Source organism: Staurois parvus, unplaced genomic scaffold (assembly GCF_062004578.1).
Source record: "Staurois parvus isolate SC_StPar_1 unplaced genomic scaffold, SC_StPar_1.0 ptg000466l, whole genome shotgun sequence".
NCBI classification, from domain to species: Eukaryota; Metazoa; Chordata; class Amphibia; order Anura; family Ranidae; genus Staurois; species Staurois parvus.
In genome coordinates, this window is record NW_028318262.1 from 105,885 (window position 1) to 130,645 (window position 24,761).

General features: G+C 41.8%; 1 pseudogene across 1 annotated transcript in view; it reads left to right on the plus strand.

Moving 5' to 3' along the window:
* Positions 1-24,761, plus strand: part of LOC149452749 (baculoviral IAP repeat-containing protein 1-like) — a 59,108-nt pseudogene that overhangs the window by 21,361 nt on the left and 12,986 nt on the right. Inside the window, exons 2-7 of the transcript XR_016314849.1 lie at positions 1,027-1,592; positions 9,882-9,981; positions 11,682-11,763; positions 12,759-12,803; positions 15,977-18,122; positions 24,387-24,557. The product of XR_016314849.1 is annotated as a baculoviral IAP repeat-containing protein 1-like (transcript). The remainder of the gene's footprint in view (positions 1-1,026; positions 1,593-9,881; positions 9,982-11,681; positions 11,764-12,758; positions 12,804-15,976; positions 18,123-24,386; positions 24,558-24,761) is intronic.

Here is a 24,761-nt window from a genome sequence, read left to right on the forward strand (position 1 = left end):
AGGAAATTACATGGATGGACTTATTGCACAGGTGGCAACCGATCACGATACCATGCTTCAATTCACTGAGCTCCTGAGAGTGACCCATTCTTTCACAAATGTTTGTTGAAGCAGTTTGCATGCCTAGGTGCTTGATTTTATGTGCACTTGCCCTTGATCTATCCTTTAAATGCATGTGCCTCTACTATGGGGGCTCTCAAATTTGTAGAGTTAGGACCACAGAATATCAGGTTGCCATGATGTGGCTCTGTGGTTTACGTATGTATTTGCAAATGTGTGCTAACTAAACTCCTGTTTTTAATGCATACTGTTAGACAGGCTAATTTGGTTGTTGGCAAGCTGGCTGGCGAGTTGATTTTTGAACCCTTTTTTTATTTTCCTTTTTCATTGGCTTGATTGTATACACCTGTGGCCATGGAGGTGATTGGAACACCTGAATCTAGTGTTTTGGAGGGGTGTCCCAATAGGTCTGGCAATATAGTTTATGTGTGTATAGATGCATAAACACATGTACAGTATGTTCTTAAAGTATTACACAAGTATTTGTTTTATGTCTGTGTATTCATAGCGGTATTACTAATCTTTACTCAGCTGCTTGCATTGTTCCATATACAACAACGCTTCTAAATTAAAATCCGTAAAAAGCATGGCATTTTTTACTCCTGTTTGCAAGAGGCCTAATAATCCCTGTTTGTGGTTTGGATTCAGTACGGCTCTTTCATGGATTCTATTTCACATAAACATATTTTCTATCATACTGCCCATGTAGAAATTGTATTTGTCTAAAATGAATGAACACATTTAGAGGATATCTGTCAATGTTTAAATTTATTCGGGTCATGGTATAGCATTCAACAGTTGGCCACATTCCTCGGGGTTTGTTGAGTAATGTTGAATATGTTTCAACTACTTAACAAGTCAATTTGAATGTAACAAACTAGTCGAGCTAACTAAGAAAACTCACAAAATATTTTTAATTTCAAGTAATTAAATTATATTTCAAACCTATTTATATTTTTTTTTTAGGTAGTGACACATCTGCTTCTTTACAAGGATGGACCTCACAAAGATATCGGAGTTTGACTCAACTTCTCATGCCCAGTTACCAGCTTTTACTAACGTTGATTGGGACCTAGTTGTTCGTGAACTAGAAGAAATGCACATCAAAATAAGAGAGCAACTGCCTAAAGGACCCATCTATTCAATGAGAAATGAAGTTAAGCGGTTGAAGAGTCTTCTCAGTCTATCACATTCTTCAACCTGGTCTCCAAAAGAGTTGGCTTCTGCTGGATTCTTCTATACTGGTTTAGAAAATAGTGCCCAGTGCTTTTGCTGTGGCTTAGTTCTGTGCAAGCATACTGTAAGTGCCACACCAATAGAGAACCACAGAAAATTCAATCCAAACTGCCAATTCATTCAGGGAGCTGATAATGGGGACATATCTAAGTATGATATTCGATTACAGCCAAGTCAAACTGGTAACATGGAATCAATGGTAGAAGAACTGAGCAGGATGCAGTCCTTTTCATCCTGGCCCCCCTATGCATTAGTAGAACCATCTACACTTGCACAAGCTGGATTTTTCTTCACAGGTGATATTACATACTAAAACAGTAAACAGTACTGCTTGTTTATGAATACATAGAGTGACAAGATACTGTTGTTTACTTTGCTTTATAAGCTTTATGGGAGATTCCCAACCTTACTCAAATGACCCTTCTGTGAGTACATTGCCAGCTTTCCCTCCATCTCAATCCTGTGGAGTAGATGAGGAAGAAGTTTCAGAGGACGAAAGGCATAGATCAGGTTAAAGTGATCCCAGACAGCCACCAGAACATACACTGCTTCCTCTAGAGCCAGCATCACTAAATGATGGATTGTGGACCGACTCACTGTCCTGCCTGGAAGGGGGACGCATGTCAAACAACAGCAAAGAAAAATTCCCAGCTCAAGTTACCAACCAGCCTGCAACCAACCGAATTGTCCTGTCTAACAGTTCACGTTTAACACGTTCAACAGTGCTTTAGTTTGCACACATGAGGACAGTAATGGGGGGGGGGGGCTGAGCACAGTACTGGGGTGCTGAGGACTGTAATGGGGAGGCTAAAGACTGTAATGGAAGGGTCTGAGGAAAGTAATGGAGGGCGGAGAACAATTATGGGGAGCTGAGCACAGTAATGTGAAGGGGGGCTGAAGACTGTAATCTGAGGAGCTGAGGATAATAATGGGGGGCTGAGGGCAATAATAGGGACTGAGCGCAGTAATGGGGAGGCTGGCTGAGGACTGTAATGGAGGGGTCTCAGAACACTAATGAGGGGCTAAAGACAGTAATGTGAGGGGGATGAGGACATTAATGGGGGGCTCAGAACAATGTGAGGGGGGCTGAGGACAGCAATGGGGAGCTGAGAACAGTAATGTGAGGGGAGGGGCTGAGGACAGTAATGTGAGGACGAGGAACAAAATGTGAGGGGGGGCTGAGGACAGAAATGTGAGGAGCTGAGGATAGTAATTGGGGACTGAGTGCAGAAATGGGGGGGGGAACTGCGCACAGTAATGGAGGGGGGGGGGGCTGAGGACTGTATTGAAAGGCTTTGAATACAGTAATAGGGGGCTGAGGACATTAATCGGGAGCGCAGTACAGTAATGTGAGGGGGGTTGAGGATAGTAATGGGGGGCTCAGGACAGTAATGTGAGGGGGGCTGAGGACCGTAATGGGGAGCTGAAAAACAGTAATGTGAGGGGAGGGGCTAAGGACAGTAATGTGAGGCTGAGGACCGAAATGTGAGGGGGGCTGAGGAGAGTAATGGGGGGGGGCTTAGGACTGCAATACTGTAATGGAGGGTCTGAGTACAGTAATGGGGGGGGCTGATGATAATAATGTGAGGGGAGGGGCTGAGGATAGTAATGTGAGGGGAGGAACTGAGGATAGTAATGTGAGGCTGAGGACAGTAATGTGAAGGGGGCTGAAGACATTAATGGGGGGCTGAGGAGAGTAATGTGGGGGGGGGGCTGCGGGCAGTAATGTGAGGAGCTGAGTGCAGTAATGGGGGGGGGGGGACTGAGCACAGTAATGGAGGGGGGTGCTGAGGACTGTATTGGAAGGGTTTGAGTACAGTAATAGGGGGCTGAGTACATTAATGGGGAGATCAGGACAGTAATGTGAGGGGGGCTGAGGACAGTAATTGGGAATTGAGGACAGTAATGTGAGAGGAGGAGCTGAGGGAGGGGGCTGAGGACAGTAATGTGAGGAGCTGAGGACAGCAGTGCGAGGGGGGCTGAGAACAGTAATGTGAGGGGGGTTGAGGACAGTAATGGGGCCACTGAGGACAGTAATGTGGAGGGGGGCTGAGGACAGTAATGTGGAGGGGGGCTGAGGACAGTAATGAGAAAGGGGCCTGAGGACATTAATGGAGGGCTGAGAACAGTAATGTGAGGGGGGCTGAGGAAATTATTGGGGGGAGTCGAGGACAGTAATGGTTTCTAATACTGTTTATAGATTTTTTTTCCAGCTTTTCCAATAGATAATCCCATGGTTGCCCTGATGAAGCAGCTGTGAACTGCAAAATTGGATACAATATTGCTCTGCATTTGTTTGACTTCATGGAAGCTGCTATGAATTTATACGTTTGAATTTTATTGAGTGGTGATGCTGTTATCCACCAATTTTTAATGTGATTCAGTAAATTTATTGCGTTAATTATCTGACCTGCTTTGTTAGTATAGTCCCTTAAAAGTCCATGTTGATAGTATTTTCCTTCTCTTTTTTGTGGCATTTTGGCTCGAGCTGTGTCTAGAATGAGACTCAGATACTCCAAGGGATGTGTCTATTCCAGCACTGACCTCCTGAAGATTTAGGATCCAGCTAAACTTTTTTCAGGTCTGGACCGTCTGCATCACATTGTCAGTCAATACCTGCACTGTCAATAGCTGTTCCTTCAACAGGAGGCCACCCAGATATTCAACAATGGGAATACCCCATCATAAGGCTAGCATGGATGCCAATACCATGAAAATGCTGTGTGCAGAAGCAAGACCAAATGCAAGGGATACCTCCCATGAGAACAATCTTTTCAATCCCCTACAGTTTGGCTTCCACCCACAACATTACACTTAATCTGCCCTACTAAGACTCACTAATAACCTACTAACTGCTAAAACCAATGGCTCACTACTCCATACTCATATTCTTAGACCTCTCCGCTGCCTTTGACACAGATGACCACCAGTTCCTCCTCAGTAAACTCCACTCCCTTGGCCTCCATAACTCTGCTCTTTTCTGGTTCTCCTCTTGCCTATCTCAGTGCACTTTCAGCATCACATACAACACTATCTCTTCTGCTCCTCTTCCTCTTTCTGCTGGGGTAGCCCAAAGCTCCATCCTTGGGTTCCTCCTATTCTCTCTCTACACCTCTACCATGGGCCAGCTGATAACCTTCCAGGATTTCCAATACCTCCTGTACGCCAACAACACCCAGCTCAACCCCTCCAACCTCCTCCATCACAAACTTACTGAGCGACATAACAGTATGGATGTCACACCATTTTCTCAAACTCAATCTTTCTACAACTGAGCTTGTAATATTTCCTTCTCGATTTCCCCCCCCATATGATTTTACAATTGAGATCAACATCACAATCATTGGCCCCTCCACACATGCCAGTGTGCTAGGTGTATTATTAGACTCTGACCTCTCTTTTGGGCCCCACATCCAATCACTGGCTAAATCGTGCCACCTTAACCTCAGCAACATTTCCATAATTTGCCCCACAAAATAACCCCACAAAACAATTTATTCACTCCTTGGTTATATCTAGAGATGAGCGAATCGAAGTAGGCGAAGTGGAATTCGTTTCGAATATTAGGAAAATTTCGATTCGCGCATCCGAAGTCTGCTTATTTTCGGATTCGGCGCGAATCGAAATTTTTCCTAAAATGGCGGCGACATGTGCGGCGATGGAGCGGGAATGTCTGGGAAGGCGCGCAGGCAAGGCGCGCTGACCCATAATGCATTCATTCATGACATGTGATCGCATTAGCCAATCAGCAGCCAGCCAGCCAGCACTGTGTAATGGTCGAGCTATAAATGGCGGCCATTTTAGAATTCTCCATTTGCCTCCAGTCATTCAACAGAGGCAGACCTGGCTGTATTCAGGGAGAGAGTTAGGGACACAGAAACGTTACTTAGGGACACAGAAACGTTAGTTAGGGACACAGAAACGTTACTTAGGGCCACAGAAACGTTTCTTAGGGACACAGAAACGTTACTTAGGGCCACAGAAACTTTACTTAGGGACACAGAAACGTTACTTAGGGCCACAGAATCGTTACTTAGGGCCACAGAAACGTTACTTAGGGCCACAGAAACGTTACTTAGGGCCACAGAATCGTTACTTAGAGCCACAGAAACGTTACTTAGGGCCACAGAAACGTTACTTAGGGCCACAGAATTGTTACTTAGGGACAGACACAGAATTGTTACTGAGGGCCACAGAACTGTTACTGAGGGCCACAGAACTGTTACTTAGGGCCACAGAAACGTTACTTAGGGCCACAGAATTGTTACTTAGAGACAGACACAGAATTGTTACTGAGGGACACAGAATTGTTACTGAGGGCCACAGAACTGTTACTTAGGGCCACAGAAACGTTACTTAGGGACACAGAATTGTTACTCAGGGACAGACACAGAATTGTTACTTAGGGACAGACACAGAATTGTTACTTAGGGACACAGAATCGTTACTTAGGGCCACAGAAACGTTACTTAGGGCCACAGAAACGTTACTTAGGGCCACAGAAACGTTACTTAGGGCCACAGAAACGTTACTTAGGGCCACAGAATTGTTACTTAGGGACAGACACAGAATTGTTACTGAGGGCCACAGAACCGTTACTTAGGGCCACAGAAACGTTACTTAGGGACACAGAATTGTTACTCAGGGACAGACACAGAATTGTTACTGAGGGACACAGAATTGTTACTGAGGGCCACAGAACTGTTACTTAGGGCCACAGAAACGTTACTTAGGGCCACAGAAACGTTACTTAGGGCCACAGAAACGTTACTTAGGGCTACAGAAACGTTACTTAGGGCCACAGAATCGTTACTTAGGGCCACAGAATCGTTACTTAGGGACAGACACAGAATTGTTACTGAGGGCCACAGAACTGTTACTTAGGGCCACAGAAACGTTACTTAGGGCCACAGAAACGTTACTTAGGGCCACAGAACTGTTACTTAGGGCCACAGAAACGTTACTTAGGGCCACAGAAACGTTACTTAGGGCCACAGAAACGTTACTTAGGGCTACAGAAACGTTACTTAGGGCCACAGAATTGTTACTTAGGGACAGACACAGAATTGTTACTGAGGGCCACAGAACCGTTACTTAGGGCCACAGAAACGTTACTTAGGGACACAGAATTGTTACTCAGGGACAGACACAGAATTGTTACTGAGGGACACAGAATTGTTACTGAGGGCCACAGAACTGTTACTTAGGGCCACAGAAACGTTACTTAGGGCCACAGAAACGTTACTTAGGGCTACAGAAACGTTACTTAGGGCCACAGAATCGTTACTTAGGGCCACAGAATCGTTACTTAGGGACAGACACAGAATTGTTACTGAGGGCCACAGAACTGTTACTTAGGGCCACAGAAATGTTACTTAGGGCCACAGAAACGTTACTTAGGGCCACAGAACTGTTACTTAGGGCCACAGAAACGTTACTTAGGGCCACAGAAACGTTACTTAGGGCCACAGAAACGTTACTTAGGGCTACAGAAACGTTACTTAGGGCCACAGAATCGTTACTTAGGGCCACAGAATCGTTACTTAGGGACAGACACAGAATTGTTACTGAGGGCCACAGAACTGTTACTTAGGGCCACAGAAATGTTACTTAGGGCCACAGAAACGTTACTTAGGGCCACAGAACTGTTACTTAGGGCCACAGAAACGTTACTTAGGGCCACAGAAACGTTACTTAGGGCTACAGAAACGTTACTTAGGGCCACAGAATCGTTACTTAGGGCCACAGAATTGTTACTTAGGGACAGACACAGAATTGTTACTGAGGGACACAGATTTGTTACTGAGGGCCACAGAACCGTTACTTAGGGCCACAGAAACGTTACTTAGGGACACAGAATTGTTACTCAGGGACAGACACAGAATTGTTACTGAGGGACACAGAATTGTTACTGAGGGCCACAGAACTGTTACTGAGGGCCACAGAACTGTTACTTAGGGCCACAGAAACGTTACTTAGGGCCACAGAATTGTTACTTAGGGACAGACACAGAATTGTTACTGAGGGACACAGATTTGTTACTGAGGGCCACAGAACCGTTACTTAGGGCCACAGAAACGTTACTTAGGGACACAGAATTGTTACTCAGGGACAGACACAGAATTGTTACTGAGGGACACAGAATTGTTACTGAGGGCCACAGAACTGTTACTGAGGGATACAGAATTGTTACTGAGGGACACAGAACCGTTACTTAGGGCCACAGAAACATTACTTAGGGCTACAGAAACGTTACTTAGGGCCACAGAATCGTTACTTAGGGCCACAGAAACGTTATTTAGGGCCACAGAAACGTTACTTAGGGCCACAGAATTGTTACTTAGGGACAGACACAGAATTGTTACTGAGGGACACAGATTTGTTACTGAGGGCCACAGAACCGTTACTTAGGGCCACAGAAACGTTACTTAGGGCCACAGAATTGTTACTTAGGGACAGACACAGAATTGTTACTGAGGGACACAGATTTGTTACTGAGGGCCACAGAACCGTTACTTAGGGCCACAGAAACGTTACTTAGGGACACAGAATTGTTACTCAGGGACAGACACAGAATTATTACTGAGGGACACAGATTTGTTACTGAGAGCCACAGAACCGTTACTTAGGGCCACAGAAACGTTACTTAGGGACACAGAATTGTTACTGAGGGCCACAGAACTGTTACTTAGGGCCACAGAAACGTTACTTAGGGCTACAGAAACGTTACTTAGGGCCACAGAATCGTTACTTAGGGCCACAGAATCGTTACTTAGGGCCACAGAAACGTTACTTAGGGCCACAGAAACGTTACTTAGGGCCACAGAATTGTTACTTAGGGACAGACACAGAATTGTTACTGAGGGACACAGATTTGTTACTGAGAGCCACAGAACCGTTACTTAGGGCCACAGAAACGTTACTTAGGGACACAGAATTGTTACTCAGGGACAGACACAGAATTGTTACTTAGGGACACAGAATTGTTACTCAGGGACAGACACAGAATTGTTACTGAGGGATACAGAATTGTTACTGAGGGACACAGAACCGTTACTTAGGGCCACAGAAACGTTACTTAGGGCCACAGAAACGTTACTTAGGGCTACAGAAACGTTACTTAGGGCCACAGAATCGTTACTTAGGGCCACAGAAACTTTACTTAGGGCCACAGAAACGTTACTTAGTGCCACAGAATTGTTACTTAGGGACAGACACAGAATTGTTACTGAGGGACACAGATTTGTTACTGAGGGCCACAGAACCGTTACTTAGGGCCACAGAAATGTTACTTAGGGACACAGAATTGTTACTCAGGGACAGACACAGAATTGTTACTTAGGGACATGTAACATCCCCCTGAGGAAGCCACGTGACCCTGTGGCGCAACGCGTAGGGGAGGGGCTCTGACGTCACAACGCCAATAGCAGCGGAACGGCGAGTACTGTCTTTGTGTGAGGGCACACATCTATATAAAAACGCTCTGTATTATCTTGTGGAATGCGAGTTCGCATTTGTCTGGAAACGCATTAAACCCCTTTATAAAGGATAAAACACCATGTGGGTATCTTTTTCTTTTATGGCCTAAACCGGAGGAATACAGGGGAGGAAGAGGTGATAGGAAATAGACCCCGGACAACACGAGGGGAGATATCTATATCCATCCATCCAGCCCTTACAACCCAGAAGGAATTGGGAGGCGATCTAGTGGAAGGAAAGTAGAACCACAGACTACCTCAATAATAATATACTTTCCATATATTTGCACAAACAAATTGGGACCATCATATGTCATTTAAAGCTAAAGGATAAGAAATATACAGCTTACATCACTATCCTTTGTTGCAATAAGTGAAGTATTGTTTGCACAGTTTTCTATTATTATTTATTTGTTATTTTTATTGTTATTTATTTTTTCATATATTAATTTGATTATTACACTCTATTATATATATATTTATCATACATTATTGTTTTGGGGTAATAATTGCAAATTTGCACATATCTACTTGCACATATATATCACAGTGCAAGGAGGGTTTCTTTGCACATTTTTTTATGTCATACAAATTAATTTTCTGCACAGTAAAAAAAATTTTTTTTTTTTTTTTTTTTATCACAATTCAATTAATTATAGCACTGGGAGTTTTTAATATATATTACATCACAATGTGTTAATATTTATGTAATATTCATTTAGATTCATTTATTTTATATATATCACACATCACTAGAAACAATTTCTTTTGAGGAGCGCGACACATCCAATATTTTATTTGTTATTTGTAAATCTGTTGCAAAATTTCTGCTAGTAACAGCACTTCATATTGAAAGCTAATAATGCTAATCCACTGCCTTGCAATTGCCAAACGCTTATTCTGTTGGCCACTGGTTAATAAACATAGGCATGCCAATGGTTAAGAGAGGGGCTGACACAAAGCATGATTCCAAACATACAAAGATTTTTTTTTAAGTGTAAATATTGTATATGAAGGAATTTTGTTTCTTGTTACTTTAATATGCGATACTTATAAACTTTCTTTCTTGTTGTATTTTTCATATGCTATACTTATCATTTAACCAAGGTGCAAGAGACATAGTGCAGTGCTTTTTCTGTGGGGGATGTTTGGGAAACTGGGAAGAAAATGATGATCCATGGAAAGAACATGCAAAGTGGTTTCCTGAGTAAGTTCTGTATGTCTATTGTGATTTAATATAACAGTAAACTCCTACAATATTAGTTTTTAATGTCATAATGGTGGAAAAGGAATTGCTTACCAGGACTTGTAGAGAAGGGTAGACACTGAATACCGTGTTACCATAGTCAGCAAAAAAAAGCCCAAGGTTTGGTTCAAACCAGCATAGGTCTGCAATTCTAAGAATGCCTGTCATGGAATGGATAAAAGCCATACTCAGGGGTGTTTCATGAATTCAGTGGACCTGTGTGCAAGATCATAAGTTGGGCCCCACTTCTTCATAAAAAAAGGATGTGGTGTGGGCATGGTTTTCTTTGTGCAAAGAGCTTAAAGCTGAACTCCAGCTTTTGTTACACTTTACATAGGTTGTGCCAGGCTGACCCAAACAAACTATGTCCCTCACTAACATGTGAGGCCACTGAATGTGCTGTATAAACTGTAGCCCGGCCTATTTACAGCCTACAGTACTGTGTTTCGGGTGCAAGTCAAGACCTTCCTGTCTCATACTCAGAACACAATAGTCTGTCTGAGCAGTGCTTACCCATTCATAGAAAGCAATGTATTCTAGCAATGAATACAAAGCTGACTGGCTGAGTCAGAGAGGTAGGCTGATAATGTCACAACCTCTGCCTGTAATGTCCATTACAGTATATGTAGTGCAGGAGTGTGTAATGTACAATATAGTGTATAGAGTGCAGGAGTTTGTAATGTACATATAATGTGTATATTGCAGAACTCTGTTGAGTTGGCCATAGACAGTTTTTCTTTTATGTTCAGCCAGCAAAAAAACAGATTCCTCCATGCACAAAAATTACCTGGATGGAGTAATCCCTCCATCTTGGACATTGTCTGTCCCCCAGTACGATCCTCCCCCAGGTCAGTCTGTCCCCAGTACCATCACCCCAGGTCAATCTGTCCCCCATTTCTATCCCCCCCTGGTCAGCCAGTATAGATGTACATAGATGTGTGGGGGCTCAAATTTTTTTTTTGTAAGTGCTTGAGTGTGACTTACATTTTTTACACTTTTTTACCATTTTTTTTTCATCATATAGGGGACTAAAGGTCCCCTATGTGATGCATTTTTGGTGACAAGTTCTCTTTAATAAGACATAAGGGGTCTAAAAGGGGGTCTGTAACAAAGAGTATTTTGGATATTTGTACACACTTGTGGGTTTCTGTGCATACAATACTTCTGTTATAATAAACAGAAAAATGGTAATGACCGTGTTTATGCATTTTACACCTGAGGGGTCTATTTTTATAAAGGTTTTCTCACAAGATTCCCACAGGTTCTGGAACATATGAGAGTCCTGAGTAAAATTGTGTGAAAATATTTATAAATAAATCCCTTAGTTCCATATATTGCAAATAGAACAGATTTTTTAGATGCTGTGTTCCTTATTGGGAAGTAGTTGGATTTGGTGCAAAGTGCATTCAGAAAAGAAGTGGAAAAATTGGTTCCACAACTCCCTAAAGTGACACCAAAAGCAAAGAAAAACACCCTCCCCTATGCTATATAAAATGATAAAAATGTTTTGACTTTAGACCTACTTTAAATTTAGTTTTAAATCTCAGTCATTTTTGGTTTAATTTAGAAGCAACCCCAGAAAACAGTTACAGCTAACCATAGAAGTATATATAGTACTGCCTACTGAAAGTAATACACAGAAAATATATATTTTTTTAAAGGTGTGAATTTCTGCTGAGCAAGAAATCTATAGAAGACATACATCAGTATGCTCAAAATTACAGAAAATTTGAAGGATTTTCGGTATGGAACTATTTTTTGCCTATCCTAGTTTGACATTTCTTGGTAAATAAATTTTGTGTCTCTTCTAAAGTTCCAAAACTGATGGTAATTGTTATCAATTTGTCTCATCTCATCTCCACCCAGGGGCGGACTGACCATTTGGAAACTCGGGCACTGCCGAGGGCCCGGGGTCAGTAGGGGGCCCCATGAGATGCCCCTGGTACCTTTTCATAGGCTTTTTTTAGTTTGGGCAAGGACACAGGGGCCCCATGAGTTGTCAGTCTGCCCCTATCTCCACCCCACTAACAAAATAGTATAAGTAGGAATGACTGGACTTAAAAATTTAACATGATACCATATAAGGAGATTTTTTGGGCAAAAGCTTAGGCCATTTTCCAAAAGAAAATCACCTTATATCTCCTTTAAAGATCCAATTAAACTGAAATGAAATAATACACTGCCTGTAACTTGATCTGTGAATGGAGGCGGGGGGTGGAGTCTGATCAGTGACAAGATTATTTTCCTCCAGTCAAAAATTGTTCAGCAGCAGAGAGAGGACATAGCAGCCATGTAGCAAAGATTTTTACAGAATCCGGCAGCCTACACGTCGTGAAACGTACTTCATTACAGGTGAGTTGTGGAACTAACTGTCGAGAAACAATGTTTTTAGCTAAACTTCAGCTGAAAATGTTGTGGCTGCATACGTTTTTGTTAGGCTTTCTGGTGACCCAGCCAGAACCACACTTCCTGTCTTAAGGTGGCTCTATTCTTTGGAGGAGCTACTGAGCCACCCATTAACAGCAGCATTGTCAATCTGGGGAGAGGAAAGTTGGAAACAAAGCTACATTAGCAGATGTACTTGACTAACAAATTAAGGACAAAGCAAATTCAGCTAACGCTTTTAGGTGTTGGAATAAAGGTTTTACATAAATGAATAAAAGTATCAGGTATGGTTCTATATGTACTGATTATACTGTATATTATGTTTCTCATATGAAATGTTAATGCTCTTTTAGGGTACATCATTCACAAGTACTATGGACAGTCAACTAGGTAAGAATGTATTTTTTAATCCAAACTTACCCCCCCCCCTATTTAGTTTTTGGTTTTCATTTCAAGGAACCTTTAAAGCAGTTGTAAAGCTTCTTTTTTTCCCTAAAATAAAATAGATGGATATGCATAGAGAAAGGTCCCAAACACCGCACACCTAGCACAGCCATTAGTAAACAGGTGAAAGCATCCACATCCAAAGCTACACCCCTAACATGTTTCACACTGCCCACAGGGCTTAATCATGGAGGTCCATGGTTAAGCCCTGTGGGCAGGGTTAAACGCATTGGAGGAACGGCTTTGGATTAAGCTGGCTGAAGCTGCTTTCATCTGTTTACTAATGGCTGTACTAGGTGTGCGGTGTTTGGGACCTTTCTCTATGCATATCCACAGTATGTGAGAAGTTAGACAGACTCCTGCCCAGCCAACACCCATATCAGGAGGTACCAGTTGGACTTACAGGAGCTTGAGCAGAAACCTTAAGTTTTATGATATTAACCCCTTGGTGCTGGCGCCTTCCGGCCCTTTAAGGGGTTTGTGAAGCCGGGAGGAGGGGTTTAAGGTCATGGGACTGCTGTCACAGCGGTTACATGATCTTAAAGGTCCTGATCGCAAGTAGTACCAGTAACTGGACCATGAGGCACCAGTAAATGTGTGGGGAGCGCACAGGGCGTGCGCTCTCTGCATATGTTTGTTTCCTTTGGGCATGCAAATATGTGGCCCCACAGCATCAAGGCCCAGCCACCGAGAGGCCACACATTTGCGTACGCTCAGCACCAACAGGTTAAAATAAAATAGATGTTATACTTAACATTTGGCACAAAGAAGCCCCAAACCTCTTCTGGGGTCCCTCAACTGCGCTCTCAGCCCCTGTTCTCTGAGTGCCCCCATTTCAAGCCTGTGAAAGAGAGGAGAGAGGAGAAGAGCTGCTGCAGACAGGACAGTGCTGGATCAAGAATGGATTTAGGGAAGTGCTTAAGGAATGGCTAGGGGGGAGCTGCTATTGAAAGAAAAGGTTTTTACCTGAATGCAAAGGTAAAAAAAAAAAAAACCTTTTGCATCTAGATCCACTTTAAAGTGGTTGTAAATCCTTTTTTTTTTTTTAATGGTAAACATGTTTTAATTACCTGCTCTGTGCAATGGTTTTGACTGCAAATAGCAGGAGTCAATGGCTCCTGCTACTGCCGAGTCTCCTGTGAGAAGAGAGAGTAGGGAAAAGAACTGCTGCAGGCGAACACAGCGTTGGATCAAGATCACGCTCAGGTTAGTGGAACTTCACTCTCTTAATCAACATTGACTATTTTTAATCCGTACGCTGCTATTAGTAAATAGATAGGAATGTATATCATATTTACTTGTGTTAAACTTTTTTTTTAACATTTCTTCAATTACCTTCTGATTTCCATGCCTAGGCAAATGATGTCATACATCCCAGGAGGGGAGGGAGGGTTCTCAGCTCAGCCTATGCCTTAGAGCAGATGGATTACCGGAAGTAAATGATACACGAATCATCTACCCTTACTCAAGATGGCCATGGCTAGAAATGCTTGGGGGTGATTTTAAAAGTGATTTATCAGGGAAATAAAGCTCAGAGACATGGATGCATGGGAGAGTTTGCTTTGAATAATAAAAATGAATTAAATACCCTTTTTGTGTTTGTGGTGCTCAAATGTAGTGCAGTTCCACTTTAAGCAGAGAATGGATTAAGGTTTAAAAAAAACCCTTTTGCCTTAAGAATCACTTTAGGCACTGCTGTCTCTCAGTAAAAGAAGGGATTTGGGCAGAAGTTCAAAAATTATTTTTTTCTTTTATGTGGGAATTTATTTGGCGGCTACCTTTCCCTTCCACCATTTATTCTCTGGCAGGTCTCTCACCACTTTCTGTACTATGTTTTCTGACAGCTCTCCCCTCAATCTCTCACAGGTCTTCCCCCATTACTACCACCCGATTTTACTTGTGCCTATTCACACAGCACACCACCCTGTTCTCTCTACACAACACTATTTGTTATATTCAGCACAACGCCCATTTTGATTCTCTGTTTTGTACAGTACCTCAGCTTTGAGCCCTATGGCTGCTTCCTTGTCAGTGCTTCTGTGCTCCAGTGTCTCTGGCATTCTACACCTGTGGTAAGTTGTGTCTAAATAGTGTCCCAGTTGTGTCCCAGCTGCCATAGTGGAGACAAACTCCCAAGCAGCTATTAAATAGCAACTTACATTTCATAATTATGAAGAAGTTCTTGCCCCTTTCCACCTTCTCACTAAGCCCCACCCATGTCAAAAGTGTCCCATTCTGGTGCTAACTGCTGTATCACCCCTTTACACATCGGACAAAATTATATGAATTGCCCCAAAAATGAGAAATAACAGTCCAAGATCAGCTCCCTCTCTACCTCCTATCTCTTCATACTGTAGCCCATGACTGCTGCCACTCCTATCCATCCTTCAGGAAAATAGGTTTTCATCCTGCCTTATCCTACCTTTGAACATGATCAGTTCCTGATCCACCTTCCTCCCCAAAGCCACAATGTTTCGCCATTTCTGCCTCCCGACCATGCTCAGACCCACTGTACTTATTTATCCAATGGTCAATCATCAAATCACACTTAGCATCTATCTACAATTTGATCCTAATGCATTCTCTTTCTTCTTCCAATCCATGACCATTTGCTCTGTCCCTCCATTCTTTCACCTTCCCATCTGTTTGATCAGTGAACAGTTAGCCTGCTCTCTAATTGGTCAGTAATCATCTATGTTTGGCCTTCTTCATCTATCCCATTCACCCTTCCCACAATCAGCTCCCTCTCTGCCTCCTATACCTGCCAACTCCATAATCTGTTGACACTCTATCTCGCCCCATGATAATTTCTAGTGAGATGGCACACATGGCCAAATAATATGTGCATACTTAAAATATTGTCTTACTGGGCATACATGTCAGTATGTTTATAAATCAGTTAGAGGCCAAGCAATATTCAGCCTATATTAACCCATTCATGAACAGGCAAACATTTTGTTTTTGTAAAAATAGGAATATTCTTAAGAGATTCATTGTTGCATCATATCTAAAGAAAATTGTTTGAATAATTCATATATTGCTGCATACAGTATATTGTCTCAGTTGAAACTATTTAGGTTCCAATAACATTTTTCATTACTACACATATTTTTTTTCAGAAACAAAGGCAAATGCTTTGCTGTTCAAAGAGGTGGAAACTTTGCACAAGCAGCTCGCTAAAAAGTATAGTGATTCTAGTTTCCATGATGTATCCCCATTTGGAGATTTACTTTCCATAGACCTGAGATCACTCTTTGCAGATATCTCTGTTGTGTTGAAGGACACCAGAAATCAGCCAGTGATGCAGCTCACATTACCAGACATTCTATCAGAACTGAGGGACATCACTATGATAGAAGGAGAAGTTGGCAGTGGGAAGACAGCTTTGCTCAAGAAGATTGCTATTCTCTGGGCCTCAGGGAAATGTCCTATACTCAACAGGTTCAGCCTTGTGTTTTACATCTCTGCATCATCATCAAATGAGAACCAGCAATCACTGCATGACATTGTCCGCCAGCAACTGATTGGATCCACAGCATCTCTCTCTGAACATAGCCTGGAACAAATTTTAAAACAATTAAAGAATAAGGTATTGTTCCTTTTTGATGACTATAGTATGGCGGGATTCGTTCCTAAAGCAATAGAAGAACTTTTGCTGAAAAACCCTTGGAACAGATTGAGTTTGGCAGTTACTGTGACCACTGACAAGTCATGGAAGCTCCGACAGCATGCAAGTACCATTCTGAGTATCCAAACATTTCCCTTATATAGCTCTATTTACTTATTCAAAAACCTCTTTTCACATGACATTGAATTTGTGAGGTCATTTGTAGTGAATCTAGAAACATCTAAAAACCTTACTTCCATTTTGCAAACACCTCTTATGATTCTTGCTCAGTGTTCCACATGGATGAATCAACCCCGTAACAATAAATTTAATGACATAAACCTTTTTAAAACATATTTAAGATACACCATGCTAAAATTTCCCTGTGAAACTGAAGTGGTGAGCTCTCAGGTATCTTCATGTGGAGAACTTTCTCTCAAAGGTATTTTTCAATCAAAATTTCAGTTTTCAGATGATGACCTAAGAGTAGCTGGCATCAGTGGTGATGAAGCCATTAAATATGGAATTTTGAGCAAATTCACAGCACAGAGGCTCCAGTCGACATATAAATTTTTTGATCCCTCTTTCCAGGAGTTTCTTGCTGGAAAGAGACTGAGTGAGCTGTTAGAGTCAGAAGACCAAATGGATCTGGAAAAAGGTCTCTATTACCTTACACAGGTGAACACCTTTCTCAAACTCATAGGGCGTTATCACTATCTTCTGAAGTATGCCAGCAGGCTTTCTATAAAGGCAACAAAAAAGATAATTTCTTATTTATTCACCCTATATGGCGACCCTGAGGCACTGGATTGCAATCTTTATAATTCCGAACATCTACAACGGCATCCAGAGCTTGACATATTGGAAAAAGGTTTTGTTTGCATGATGCAGGGAGTGTTCATTGAAAATTCTACCTGGGTTTGCATGAATCATTTGATGACATTTGCTATAGAATCAGCGCTTGAAACACCATGTCTGTCTGAACTTGCCCCTGTAATCATGAAGTTTCTTTCCGGGAAACCAATCTCTATTTCAATAAGTAATGTCAGCAAAAGATCTTCTCAGAGCATTCTATTTTTCATTGAAAACTACCCTGAATGTGTACGTTTGTTTAGCTGTGTCTCCTTTAGCTTGTTTAGCACAGCAAAGGAGCGTAAAGTACCAGATTTTTCTTCAGTAGAACACTGTTATGAAAACTATGGAATTCCAACAGTGGAAGATGATTACTCTTCAGCATTTCTTTCCCTCACAAAGACATTACAAGATGGCCAAGACAAAGTAAATGAAGAAAATCAATTTTTATCCTTTTTCCCCAAAGAAATAGAAATATGTGACTCAGTAATGCGCCCTTTTATGTCATTAAAGGGACACAAAGCAACTGTCTTTAAAGTGCAAATGGATGGTATTAATAGTGAAAACTTTTCTCAGTCCAACTGTAAGAAACTCCAGATTCTTTTCTCCATATCTGACAACATTGAACTCGAACTAAAAAACTGCAGAGATATTTCAAGTCACATTGTACCAGCAATTAAGCAGTTCTTAACATCATTCAGGAAATTGGTTATAAATGACACGCATTTGAGTGCAGAGGAGCAAGGTTTTATTCTTAAGATGTCCTCTCTTGAATCTTTGGAGATTGAAAATTCGCTGGATACTTTTTATCCAGGTAGGACAAAATACAATTTTGAATATGTACTGTACTTTCCAGTGCTGTCATGCTTTACATTGTGCGGTAGATTTCCTAAAGGCAAGTATGTTGCAAGGGTTATTTCCCCAGAACTTCATGAATAGGTTGAAGCTCTGCTGACTTCCAAAATCCAGTCAAGTGCAGGCAAAAACTCTTCTTTGCAACCTGAAATATTACCACATTCATTAAATGCTGGAGCAAAGTCCCTTGCAAAGTACAACTTCCCTTGCAAAGTAAACAGCCTATATTTACTTTAGTAATGCAACCCCAAGATACATTTTTGACAGATCACATCACCTATTCTTATGTGGAAGAAGGCATATAATTCTGCATTCTGGGGTGAAATGCCCGAACCCCCCACACACACACTTTCCTGTATATGATTAGGTGACCATCAAGTATACTTTATGTTTAAAGTGTCCCCCTCTTTTGACACTGTGACATAGATGTACAGATTTGAGTAGCTGAAATGTGATCTGTAGCAATATGTAATCGTAAATTTAATTCAGTCCTTATCATTAAAGAAATATTTAGTCATAGGTACTTAGAGACAGATGGTCACTCATTAGCATCTGAAAAGAGACAGAGCTTCCTCAGGCTGGAAGTGGCACCTGGGTGCTAATAAGATTTTGTCACCTATATGTAATCAGACTGTGCCATCTTCCTGAAGTTTAAAAGAGAAACACAGACGTTTCGGCTTCATGACACCAGGGGGGCTCCGATCTGTCTAGAGAGCTCTAAAGGTATATACATAGATCAAAGAAGTATGTTTCATCCCTCATAAAAGCTAAAATTTTAGTTGCAGAGATATGAAAATACTTCCTTCTGATGGGGCACTCTGTAGGCTACATCGGCATATAAAAACAATATTTGTGGCCTATGTGGAATGCCAGAAAAATGCAGGAAATGGCTATGTGGCGCTGGAGTGCGATAGCGGAACAGTGATTGGTACTGTCGCAATCGGACTGATGAGCTGGTGTCGGAAATTCAATCCCCGACTTGGTGATTCAAACCCGTCTTGGTCCAATTGACTTTGGGCATTTCAGCACCCAGAACAGCCTGTGGGCAGGTACAGGAACACCCCCAGAGTCAATTGGCCAAGGACTAATGTCCAGCCCACGTCCATATTCTCATAAATTGAGGACCCTGACATTTGAACATGGTAATTCGTATGGAGCTGGTTCAATCGACTAACGGATTACGGACTCTCTGACTTGCTCCAGTCGTAGGGTAAATCTTGGTAAAAGTTTTATTCTGTGTTATTCCCTTTTATTTTATAGTGGATAGTCTATGTGTGTCTTCTTGTATTTTTTTTAACTTTTTATACTTTGTACATATTTTATGCACTGCCCACTTTTGGGATATTAAAACTTAAAATTAATAAGTGACTTCTGTGTATTTAAGCATGGGCTCATATCTTCGGAGAGATTAGATTGTATTGCATGTTAGTGCCTTTATATGCTCGGTCAAGCTCATTGCCAATCTGTATGCAATTGCACTGCGTGTTGGCAGATTGTGTGCAGATTGTAAAGGTAACAGATCTGCCAGATGGAGATCTGTGTGTGTGTGGTGTCCCAACAGACCATTCTGCGGATAAACTGTTGGCTGGTGCCAAGCTACCGTTTGTGGTGTGTCTGGTGTGGGGGTGTGTGGACAGTGGAAGAGTGATTAACACCGGGGTTCTGGCTTGTAGCATAGTTGGAGGGATCCTAGAAGGGTGTGTGATTGCTAGGTTGCTCCTCAACCCTAGTTAGTGCATCAGATTGTATGTAAGATTTGTATCTGCCAGTGTGTAGTCGGTTGACTGGATTGGAGTGGAGTCTCCCTCCGGTGGTGGCCAAGAGTAGTGCGGGCTGTGAAAGTATATCACGGCCGATCTTATATACGGTTTTATATATTCAAAGTTAAGTCCCCCTTATTCCCACTTACCCCAAGTCACGGCCGCACGTGTGCGCCTCGGTTAGCTAGTCGCTGTGGGCATGGCGTGTGGGTGAACACGTGACAGACACTAAGTTAAAAATAAAATAAAAGGAAGTTAAAGTACAAAGAGTGACAATGGAAAAGAAAAAAAAAACTATTCATACAACATGGACACACACACACACACACACAACTAGAACCCCTAAAAATATATAAATATTCTGTTACAAAATATATACTAATTTGAACTAAAACCATGCCACCAAATGTACATTATAACCTCAATGACAAAAAGTAAAAGTACCCAAGTTTCAAGAACCTTTTAAAATAATTAAAGGAGAAGTAGGGCCAAAGCTATTTTGGCCATACTTCTACTGTGGGTCACTTGCACTTAGTTCTATATTCTTCTGACTGTATTCAGCTGACAGCAGGTTAAAGTCTGATGACGGTTGACGTCACTCAGCCGGTCCAGTCTCTGGAGGGATCCTGACTTTAAAATGGAACTAAACTCTCCTATCTTTTTCAGTCAAGGAAGCTGTAATCTTAGCTTCTGTTTGACCTGCAACTGCCATGATGCTGCACATGTGATCAGTTATGACACCAGCCATTTTATGGTTTGACAGTTTGGATGAGAACACAAGCAAATGCGACTGTTATCAGTGTGTGTGCATGTGTATGTGTGTGTATATGTATACAGTATGTGCACAGTTGCATATCGTTTTTTTTAAACGTACTGTAGGAACATAGAGGTTCACAGATATGTTCTGTACCATGTATTTTATTGGCACATGTGACCAATTTAAAAAATGGCTTAGCTGCCTGGGGTTTGGAATGTCAGCAGGATCACAGTAGTCAAAGGTTTAAAGGAAAATCTTTACTTATACTGCTTTGAAAACATTACAAGCTTTTCATATGTACCACATTTTAAATGCATAGAGTTACCTGAATAAACGTACAATGAGGTACAAGTTGAAGGAATTTGTTCCTTTACAACATGGTGCAGAGTGTGAAAATTACTCTCTCTGGGAAATCTGTGATCTGTTTGCAGAGGTCTGACAAATCTACTAAGTCAATGACAGAGCTCTAAAATAAGCAGAGAGCATGAGCATTTCTGTTTGTAGATCTATAGGTCATACTTAGTAGATGGCAGGTCAGACCTCTGCAAAGAGACCACTGCTTCTGCACAGAGGAAAAGGGTCACACTTTGCAACTGCTGTCAGAGGACAGGTCTTTCTGCTCAGTCTGTGTCTACTTTAAAAAGTAAATTAACTGTCAAAAATTGAAGACCTTTGATGCTCTCGGCATGTATTTAGCTGTTTTAAAATTAGGGTTCAACTGGGCTTTAACAAAGTTGTTTTTTTTTTTTTTATTATTTAAAATCATAAATATATATATTTCGAAAACATTTATAGAATTGCAGGGAATCCGTAATGCCACACTTGTCTTTGGTTGCACAAAAGAGGGAAACCTTGACTTCTTTTACCATGATTTAATACAAGGGTCCCCAAACTTTTTAAACAAATGACCAGTTTGTAAGCGGTGGTGGCTTTTCTGCTAATAGTCCCCAAACTCTTTTATCACTGGCTTTCAGTGCTTAGGGTCTTTGCTGACTGGGCATACTAACTTGACAGCTCTGAAAGTCAGTCTGAAATAGCAATATGTCAGACTCACAGAACCTGTCTGGCACATCCAGTACATTGCAGCCAGGTGCACTCTCCTTTGTTCAGAAATACTCGGTCTCATTATGGAGCTGGTTATAGTTTCTCTCTCCCTCTCTCTCTGGGGAATCATAAACTGTCCCTGGGGGAAAACAGCCAGTTGTGCCTTGTTCCTCCATGGCCTGTATCCTGGATCCATATTCCCCACTGGTGAGAATTTGTTGTTTTGTTGCTTGTTGCCTCTGCAACAGCACACTGACCTTTCCCCCTTTGTCTTGATTAGGAAATAAGTTCTCTTTTTCAGAGACTGTTGCTTTGAAAATCCAGGGGGAAGAGACAAATTAATTAGTGACTTTTAATAGACAGGTACTCATCAGTCCAGGAGTCCAGCACTGTCATTACTCAGGCTGATCACTGGTGATTTCCTAATTTTTTTACAGCTGGCTTGGTCCCGAAGTCTCCTAGGGCATGTGACGTGTCACAGGAAGTTGTAGACAGGAGGGGGTGGGGCCAAAATTCCACCTTGCCTAGGAGAGAAGAGCGGACGCGGTAGCGGTAGCAGGTACCTCTCATCATTTTAGATGACGTTCCACTTTAGGACCTCCTAAAAGTTCAATGTCTTATCTGTCACACTATTTTGAGGCTAGACTGTGTTCAGTAGGAGAAACAATTAGCAATGGCTTCAGAGGTCAGGGAAATAAAAAAAATGCCCCTACATTGGTGGTAAGTCGGAGTACAAAATGACTCAGCTTTGGTGGTCAGTGGTTTCAGTGGTATAATAAAAGACTTCCCTCAAAAGCACTGGAGTTTAGTGGTAATTTCATTCCTTGAAGGCCCCATGTCTCATGGTGTTCCCTGAAATGTCACAATGGTACCATATGGAACGGTACGGACACCACAGGGCTGGAGATCACCACAGGGCTGGAGATCACCCCAGCCAGTACTGCCTGTAATAGTTTACTGGATGCTGATTAGTGAACCACTGGATTAATAAATTTAAGAAAGTAAAGTTTTACACAAATTAAAGACAAATATTTTACAACTATTTTTAGAACTACACTTTATTGCCAAATGTATTGGGACACCCCTCCAAATCATTGAAATCAGGTGTTCCGATCAGCTCCATGGCCACAGGAGCATAAAATCAAGCACCTAGGCATGCAGACTGCTTCTACAAACGTTAGTGAAAGAATGGGTTGCTCTCAGGAGCTCAGTGAATTCAAGCGTGGTACCGTGATAGGTTGCCACCTGTGCAATAAGTCCATCCATGAAATTTCCTTGCTACTAAATATTCCACAGTCAACTGTTAGTGGTATTATAACAAGGTGGAAGCAACTGGGAACAGTAACTCAGCTAAGACGTGGTAGGCCATGTAAAAAGACAAAGCAGGGTCAGTGCAATCTGAACTGCACAGTGAGCAAAAGTCGCCAACTGTCTGCAGAGTCAATGGCTAAAGACCTCCAACCTTCGTGTGGCCTTCAAATTAGCAAAACAACAGTGCATAGAGAGCTTCATGGAATGGTTTTTCATGGCCGAGAAGCTGCATCCAAGCCTTATATCACCAAATGCAATGCAAAGCTTTGGATGCAGTGGTGTAAAGTATGCCGCCACTGGATTCTAGAGCAGTGGAGACGCATTCTCTAGAGTGATGAATCATGCTTCTCTGTCTGGCAATCTGATGGACCTGTCTGGGTTTGGCGGTTGCCAGGAGAATGGTACTTGCCTGACCGCATTGTGCCAAATGTAAAGTTTGGTGGAGGGGGGATTATGGTGTGGGGATGTCTTTCAGGGCTTGGGCTTGACCTCTTAGTTCCAGTGAAGGGAACTCTTAAGGCGTCGGCATACCAAGACATTATGGACAATTTCATGCTCCCAACTTTGTGGGAACAGTTTGGGGATGGTCCCTTCTTGTTCCAACATGACTGCGCACCAGTGCGTAAAGACATGGATGACCGAGTTTGGGGTGGATGAACTTGACCAGGCTACACAGAGTCCTGACCTCAACCCAATAGAACACCTTTGGGATGAATTAGAGCGGAGACCGCGAGCCAGGCCTTCTCGTTCGACATCAGTGCCTGACCTCACATATGCGCTTCTGGAAGAATGGTCAAACTTTCCCATAGACACACTCCTAAACCTTGTGGACAGCCTTCCCAGAAGAGTTGAAGCTGTTATAGCTGCAAAGGGTGGACCAACTCAAAATTGAACCCTACGGACAAAGACTGGGTTGCCATTAAAGTTTATGTGCGTGTAAAGGCAGGCGTCCCAATACTTTTGGCAATATAGTGTATAGCTCTGGTGAGTTCATTTAATCTCCTTTGGTGGTGGATTTTTCACAATTGGTTCAAGTCACTGAAGATATATATATATTTTTTTTGGACACTAATTTATGTTTGGACACTATAATTATTTATTTAAAACACTAATGTTTTTTGGATGATGATATACACCTTTGTATAAGTTTGTTATTAGCGCATACCTTTTTAATTAGGAATATAGTGTGTGTTCGAGATACTCTGGAATATAGAATATTATTTCCATTGACTGGTGATTAGTAGATGTTTATTGTTCTTCTGTTCTAAACACAGTTCATATATACTTTTGGGATGAAAAAGATGACTATCATCCACTATCAGAATGTTAATTTCTCAAATATGTTTAATAGACCTGCTGATCAATGGCATTCACAACTTTCCTTGCTTGAATGAATTATCTGTCACACTGCCCAAGAATCCAGAGGTAATAGACCATCTGCCAAATGAATTTTCAAGACTCATCAAAATGAAAAAAATTGTGCTTGTTTTGCCCAACTGTGGAACTGAATCAACAAGATTTGGTAAGAAGCCAAATAACTTAATGTTATTTTTTATGTGGGGCAGTGTGTCTTTGGGATGAGCCCTAATAAATATTGGGAATATCATTGCTGTATATAATTAGAACTAAAGACAAAAAGTGGTGTCCTTCTGCTACATAAGTGCATGCCCAATGTATATAAACCTGAAGATTATGCTGCAGGTACTGTATACAGAGCCAGATTTCT